We start from the raw sequence: 8321 nt of genomic DNA, 5'->3' as shown, positions 1-8321 counted from the left end.
TAGAAAGGTCTATAACCCATTGATAAGATAATATTGATATTTTGTCATCAAATAACTAGGTTCATGAAATCAGGGAAAATTGGCAACAGGATGCAGTAAAATGTGTTTCTGAGAGTTTCTGAGGGAATTTCTTTAACATTTATGGATAATATATTCTGCAGAAAAGATTAAGTTTAACTATATAGGTAAAAAGTATGGCCGCGTACGGGTTGGAGGCCTGGTACCGAGGTGCTCTGACAAATGAGATGGTTCTCGGGGCGTACGTGCTACACGTGATGCTACTGTATTGTTGACACTCACTCTTATAGCCCTATAAAAATTCGTGTACTCATTTTCATCAATGCGATATATGCTACTCCCGCAGGAAAATAGGTTTCTCGAGTAAAACTATTTTGCTTATTCGTGTAATTTGCGTAGAGAAGCAACTGAAAATCTGAACTACTTAATATACAAAACAATACTCCACAGAAGTTTGAAATCGAAATGCTAACGTAGTTTGAAATCATTGAGTGTGAACGACAGCTAAAGGAGCACACATACTCTTGATATTAATCTGTTCATGTGGTCATGTCCACGGAAACAAGACTAGAATTCAACATTACAACAATCTTTCGAGTTTTGATCAGTGTAAAAAATATCAACATTAGCTGCCAACAAAATCCAACAACACAATACTGCAGTGTTTCATTGCAATTGTGCGACTCGTTTTCAAGTTCCTAGCGCAAACTAGGCATTAATATATGCATAGCGTGTATAAAAATATGTCTTAGTTGATAACTAAAATATTGTATACATTATGTATTGAATTCACTACAATCACGACAAAACCAGAAGTATTAAAGAGCATCGTATACAAAAATGTTATATATAATAATTACATAAAATAAAATATAGACATCAAAGAGGTCAAATCATAAACGTCTTTACCTGTCTAAAACCTCGATGTTTCCTTTTTTTCAACCGAAACCGGGACTTATAAGTACAACTCTCTCGCCGATATGTTTATGTTTGTGAATATGTCGTTTTAATAATAAAGCTTCTCAGGATAAACACTATATGGTTCATATTCATTTAGGAGTGTTGCAAACCTAATTCAAATTCAGACAGCACAAGGTACTAGGAAACGTATATAGAAGTTCGATGATTGAGGAAGAAGTTAGAAGATGTAAATAAACCATATGTTTACTTACGGAGATGACTTTCACTTATATAGGACTGTCTAAACTTTTGGAATTCGTGCTTTTATTAAAACCCTTGTGCATATGGAAACCTTATCGCCACTAATTAATTCCGCTCGGAGATTATTAGGAATTACACCCGGAACTCGAGAGAACGTAGCGGAATCCAAAGTTGTCCAAATTCTATGTCATGGACTGTGGACGGTCGACCGTTTTGTCAGTTAAACCCTTGCGCGTGTAACGACTGGTAATCAACAACGTTCTGGGGTTTCGCTAAGACAGAAAGTTTGTATTTAATTAATGAGAACGTCAGCAATTTAACTGTCATTTCGTACAGTAAACTCTTTTGTAAAAGCGTTTCGTAAACGTTTTATAAAATAAAACGCGAAGAAACAAGATAAAAGATGACTACATAAGAACTAGTATACAAGAAGAACATGGACACAGTTTAAGACAAAGCGGAGTAAGAAAAATAATTTATTATCTACGAGCTTATAAGTGTTTTAAAACGGTACGTGTCGCGATAAGGATGTAGTATATTTCTATAATTTTCAGTAATGCTGTTTTGCAAAAGACAGGACGCACAGACAGGACGCTGGTTTGGCAACGCGGTGCGATTTTTCAGAGTTTTTAAAACTATAAAAGCAAACAAAGTTTAAACGTTCATTATATACGTACATTCTTGTTGATTATTTAACGATAAATAATATTATATTTTGAATGCTCTGGCGTCAATCGACTTAAAATTTTGCTTGTCGGAATTCAACGTTATCAATTATGCAGTTTGTTCTGTGTTTAATATTAGTTTGTTTTATTCGCCATAGATTTCTGTCCATTCTTCGTCAGCTAGAGGCTCTTCACGATATGCTAAACCGAGCACAATTTTCAGTTGTTGGACGCACTTATATATTGGACGCACTTATTAAAAAAAAATATGCTCGCTTCAAACCACGCTTCAAATTAAGGCTCGTATTCTTTGGAATTTTCTTTTTTAACAATGTAAAACATAAAATCAAAATAATCTTGATAAAATTTGGGTCTGCGGTCGAAAATATTTGAAATACTGTGAACAAAACAGCATAGAACCCCAGGAAATAAGACAATGAGTTCACACTGACTCATGCACTTGTGTGACGTCGCGAAAATTGCTAGTACCAGTGTTTTGTTACTGACTGCCATGGGTTCAAAAATATATAGATCAACATTCAAAATGCCTTTAAAATTTTTTGGTTTTTTGGACCCATGCATCCGTATTTTCGATGGTGTAAAAATCGCATTTTATGTCTGCGGCACTTGAATTGGGGGCTAATATTCAAATGATTATTCTCGTTCAGCGTCATTAGTTTCTTTTGAAATTGATTTTTTTACTCTCTGCTAACTGATGTACATACAGCTGTTATCAAAACCCCGTTTACACTATGCCGGATTCACATAGTCACGACATCAGTTTAACTTGTTTTACGGCATCCCCTTACCCAGATTTTTTTTGATTTGTCATATCCTGCTAAAGTAATCATGCTATCATAATTTTGGGATTAAAACTCACAAAGACATGGCTAATTTTGAGTGATATCGGGACTATGCGAATCCGATGCAGTGTAAAAAGGGCCAAAGAAGCCATGACAGATAAGTGTTACAGAGGTAGGTTAGGGCGCAAAGATAAGCAAAGCCAAACAGAAAGTACTTTCTTAATTCGTTATACAAAACATTTCAAATGTGTATATAATGTGGTTAAACTGCTTGATGAGACTGATTATTTTAAAGATGAAGAAACACTTCCTTCAGAAGAAACTGTACCATGAATACGAAAGACAATATTATTAACATTATAATTATTGAGCAAAATTTCTTCGCATATCACACTTTGGCCTAAGTTCAACGTCACATTTTAGTCGCGTCGAATGCAATTCAAACAATGGATGATAATGAGTTTATCATCCCATCAACTATTGTTCGCATTGCATTTAACGCGATCAAAATGCAACGTTTAACCTAGGCCTTTTATTTACTATCGGAATCACAATATTCAAACGGATAATGATTGATTTCATAATTGCGTGGACAGAGCTATAATTTAAAATAACCTATTTTTTAGTTTAACAGATCGTAGAAAATGCCCAAGACAGACAACCGACCCACTACATTTTTACCTATAGTGCCCGGGGTCTGTGCTTAATGCAACAGTTCTATTTAATTTTCAATAATTACACTCGAAATAAAACTGAAAATAGATATAAAATTATTAAGGTAGAAGCTACAAAAGCCACAGCTCTTTTGCCGTAAACATCTGGTGATGCACAGTCTAAGACAGAATACAATTTTTGCTAAGATGGAAAATAGTCCATAATTTTGTTGTTGTTGGGCTAATGCATTATAATGTCTACTCTAATCATGTATATCGTTATGAAAATACCTGCGTATAAGTCAGAGCTAAAAACTTGAAGCTTCACAATTCACCAAATGACGATAAATGTTTTCTGCGGTTGGGAAGGTGTAGGACAGCTGAAATCTCCAGCTGATTTTAAAGGTTTGTTGTGACGTCACTAGTCACGGGTGTAGCGGCAGAATAAATTAAAAGGTTTAATTTAAAAGTCAAAATACCTTAACAACAACGATATTGGTGATGCATTTCTAAAGAATATTTTTAAATAAAAACCTACCAATAGAATTACGATTTTGAGCTGTAGAAATTTATTCCGCCTAAAGCCCGTTTTACTTTTCTTCCAGAGCTTTCAACTGCAGCCATCTGGAACAAATTGCTCAAATACAAAGGAATAAAGTCGCTTTGCGCGAAAAATATCGCTAGTGGAAAACCGGCTTAACCCTGAACCGCCACTAGTGACTTCTGTTAGAAACCCCACGCGGTACGAGTGAAGACACGAGACGATAAAATTGTTATTTTTGTTATTTTTTGTGTGCGTCGATGTAAAGCTATACAATAATTTTCAAGTTTTCATGAACCGGGCACCCGAAACAAGGTTTTGAAATGTTTGAATTAAGGAGTTTTTCAAAGGAAACACATTTGTTTTGACACTAAAACGTTTTCTGCGAAGGCCAAAGCCAGCCTCGTACCCAGGCACTTTAATTAAAATCATGCATAGTAAATTATACAACGTTGCATTCAGTTATTATATAGAGATCAGCTGAAAGAAGGCGAGCGCGCGGTGGTGCTTGGGGTGGTTTTATTTCGCGAGGAAGCGCCTGGCAGAAAATGATCGATTTCTGAAAAACGTTTTTATTTTTCCAGGGTTTTTTATTGTTTATTTGAATTAGAGTCTAGCTAAATTATTGTAAGATTATACTAAAAATATATGCTGGGCAATGACGTTGTACAGCATATAAACGGCACCTGTTTTCGGATAATAAAATTTTTTATTCACATCAGTTTTAAAGGAATTGTGCTTAGGAAGGATTTGGTGCATTATTAAATATCTCATTAATTTTATTTCTTCAGAAATAACGATTCCGGAATGTATGGATGACATCTTAAAAAAATACAGATAGCGCCAGATAACTTACTTCAAGTGGAAAGTATGCTGTCGTATTTAATCGCCTGTGACAATGTAGGGAAAACTGTTATTAAGGTGCCAGTACGAATACCGAAGTGGTAAATAGGTATAATAGCTGTTGGCCAGGGCACATTTCATGCAATATTTTTTTCCTGCTAGATGGAAAACAGAATATAGAAGGTGAAGGTGAAGTAGATGTTACAAATGTAGAGAATGGGAGTAGTAATGGTTGTGAAAGTAATGTAGAAAACAGAGACATAATGCCATCTGGACAAACTGATATGATAGTTAACCGGATTCAGGATTTAACGAATGAAGTCCGTTCTTTTAAAGAACTATGTGCATTTACAGCGGTGAGAAGAGTATTGCAATTAACTTGACAATACTTTTTTAGATTAATTTAGCATTGTTTCTATAGCTTAGTATAATACAAGATAAGTGTGCTTTTAACTGTAGCTAGACATGAGATAATTGAAGGTTTTTAGTTTCATATTATCCTTGTAGGAACAAAAGTCTGTCAGTGACAATCGAATTGATCGTTTAATTGATATGATGAAAACTACAACGCGTTCTTGCGTGATTTTTTCGAATAAAGACGTTGACAGCAATGGTGATAGCAATTGCGAAAAAGTTGCAAACATTCGTTGTGGTGAAACTCCTAAAAATCAGAAGACAGGTGAGTTATCAACATCCCTCCAAGAACGATGTTATGTTCTTTTGTGTTCTGGAAATATATTTATTTTTGGTGCGCCAATCACGCGTACAAAATTAAATTAGTGTAGCTACTTAATAAAATCATTCAAACACCAGAATCTACGTTTAAATCTTTCTCGGATTTTTTTCATAGAAAAAATATTTTTTCATGGAAAAATATAACCCCATGATTTTCCTGCTTTGCTCTTACCTAATAAGGAAAAAAGGCCAATTAACTCTCTAGTAAATCTAGCATAAAAACTGCCAAATCGTTTTTTCTCTCAATCCATCGAATGTAAACAACGCTGTTAATTATTATTTCAAATATAGAAATTATCACCAGCAGAGCTAGCAAGAGGCCGTTCATAACAAGGGCCAACGAGAAAAGAAACAACGGAAAAAGTTCAAAACGACGGCTTCGACTGTCAGAATCTGATCATGAAGATTTTCCTTCCCCTGGGCAAGAAATTCCTTCTGAATCTCCAGTTGATAAGTCTGTCGATGTTGATATACCAGTACATGACGTGATATTGAAAGCACCTTTCCCACCCAGGAAAAAAAGAAAGGAGCCTTTGTTGTTTGAACACAACACAAAAGGGGTAAATTTAATGAATTGATACGATCTCTTCTCCTTAACGGTATTAATAAATGCCACTTTCTTGTTGCAATTATTCTTTTAGATGTTTTTATTGGCCTTAATGCTATTAAAAAGCCTATAATTATATAGACCCAGTGATAGCATTATAAATCGAAAAAGAAGCGAACTCTTGAAGTATGCCACCCGTGAAATTGATTTTGTTCTTGTCCCCTGGGCCCTGATGATAAGCTTGAAAATGTTTGCGCGATACCTAAAGACGTCGTGCTTTAAAAGGAATGCTTGAAGAAACACTCTAAAAGTTCTGCTGCATAATATTTTAGCAATTCTAAAATTGAGTTGAATACGAATTTGTGTGAAAATCACCGTTAAGGGATAATTTCTAGGCGTTAATAATCTTATTGTTAATTATTTTTATTCCACAGATTCCCCTATTTTGATACATTCACACCTTTTAAGTTCCATTTCCATTTTTTCGCATGATCAGTACATTTTCGTTCTTATTATTTTGGTTTCTACAGAATTGAAGTAAAAAAGGTTATTTTCATTTTAGATCTCTCCTAAATGTCTGGGGTGTCGCGTGGACTTCGCTAAAGTAAACAGCCGTAATTATCTCAGTAGTATACGACGTAGCATCAACACGTGTACTGAACATCGTTTGTTTGTTATGGAAGTGGTATCTGCTCTTCAAAGATACAAAAAATTTAAAGAAACAAAAAAACGGTCACCAGATTTCGACTTCGTGTCGTCTCCAAAGGTTAACGTGCGCTGTGAAGGCTTCCCCAGAGAGGTAGGATATGACGCAGCTATTCGTTAGACATGTGAGTAGGAAGCATACGTTTGAGTGCACTACTGTATGGTTGTTTAGGTATTTTTGCGCAGTGCCAGATCTAGGGTTAGGCAGAATAAATTCAAATTAATTTTAAATTCAAAATGCTTTAATAGCAACGTTATAGGTTGTATTTTGGAAAAATTTGTATTTGGTATTCGAGTATGAAATCAATGGCAGATGTATTTTTTTAGATAGCAAAGAGGCCCACCAAAAGAGGCCCAATTCAAGGCCCACCAAAAAACCTTTTACTGCACGCGAAATTGAAATTCTCAAAGAAGGTTGGTAGTCGTTGCAATGTTTACGCTGATGAACAGGCAGTGGGAAACAGCCCTTAGCGCTGCTTCTTTCAATTTATTGGCCTAGTTTTTTCAAATGATTTATGTCCATCGGTTTGTATATATGTCCATCGTTAACAGGCGTGGACAAATACGGGCCTAGATTCAGTATCATTGAGAAATATTGCGAGTTTACTACGAGAAGGTCTGCAAAAACGTTGAAACAGAAATACACAAGTTTAATGCAGGTAAGTTTTATTTCTGGGGACAGTTAATTGTTCAAAACACGGCTATGCAAAACCAGGATATGCAATTATTTACCTTAATTTTCGCAATTTGTCTAATTTGTTGTGAACAGACGTGTTCATAAATTATGCTCCCATCCAATTTGGAAATTTCAACACGATTAAGAAGCAAAACTGACTTGTAGGTGCTTTTCAGAGCGTTTGTAGTTTTTATTTTTTCTCGACGTAATAGTTTATTATCTTTCATCACTGTCTCATGTTGTTCATGAGTACATGAGTGTTTTCACAGCTAAACATGCATTGTGAATTTACTAAATCTGTGTGTCTTTTCCAGGCTACTTGCTATAAGCCAAAGAAACGATGTCCGTTCACTGTCCAAGAAGAGGAAAACCTTAAGGAAGGCGTTTCTAAATATGGCTTTCAATGGAAAAAGATTTTGAATCATTACGCAAAGGACTCCGCAAAACCTGAAAGACAAATGGCGAAATATGTTAAAATGAGGATAAAATATATCCCAGTATTTCGGAAGAAGGTGTTTTTTTTGCAATTTTGCTTCCATCCTAACGTTATAACTATAATTTGAAATTATTTATATAAGAGTCCTGCTATAGCAGGTGAATTTAAATATTGAAAATTTTCAACGCTCAAATCTCAACAATGCTGCATAAGGTTAAAAAATGTTGTTATCTATATACTCTATTAATACAAGTTTAGAATAGTTTAAAGATTATGTAAAGTCCGTTCTGAGCATATATTCTGCGCATAACAATGTTTGTTTACGTTGTTATATAATCTTTACATGACGTATCTGTCCGATTGTGTCGTTTTAATTTTCTTTTCTTCTCGCTCGACCGGCTGTGATCTGCGATGAATTATGAATATGCTTATTTTATATTATATTTTGAAGATATTATTATATTTTGAAGAAAATATAAAGCGAAGCTTTATAAAGCGAAGCTTGTAAATAAACCGGCCGTTATTTAAAACTTTTATA

General features: G+C 34.8%; 1 protein-coding gene and 1 long non-coding RNA gene across 2 annotated transcripts in view; one reads left to right on the top strand and one right to left on the bottom strand.

The window, feature by feature from the left end:
- Positions 1-1213, bottom strand: part of LOC114539263 (deleted in malignant brain tumors 1 protein-like) — a 13105-nt gene extending 11892 nt beyond the window's left edge. Inside the window, exon 1 of the mRNA XM_028559894.1 lies at positions 1191-1213. The gene's annotated coding sequence lies outside the window, so the exon portion shown is untranslated. The remainder of the gene's footprint in view (positions 1-1190) is intronic.
- Positions 1214-7010: 5797 nt separating this feature from the next.
- On the top strand, positions 7011-7713 carry LOC114538932. The gene is made up of 3 exons (XR_003688830.1): positions 7011-7085; positions 7224-7330; positions 7662-7713. It is a non-coding gene; the product is annotated as an uncharacterized LOC114538932 (long non-coding RNA).
- The last annotated feature ends 608 nt before the right edge of the window (positions 7714-8321 follow it).

The sequence above is a fragment of the Dendronephthya gigantea genome, unplaced genomic scaffold (assembly GCF_004324835.1).
Source record: "Dendronephthya gigantea isolate DGI-Jeju-01 unplaced genomic scaffold, DenGig_1.0 000003F, whole genome shotgun sequence".
Classification (NCBI taxonomy): Eukaryota; Metazoa; Cnidaria; class Anthozoa; order Malacalcyonacea; family Nephtheidae; genus Dendronephthya; species Dendronephthya gigantea.
The sequence above is the reverse complement of the archived record's forward strand: the minus strand, read 5'-3'. Positions and strand labels throughout refer to the sequence as shown.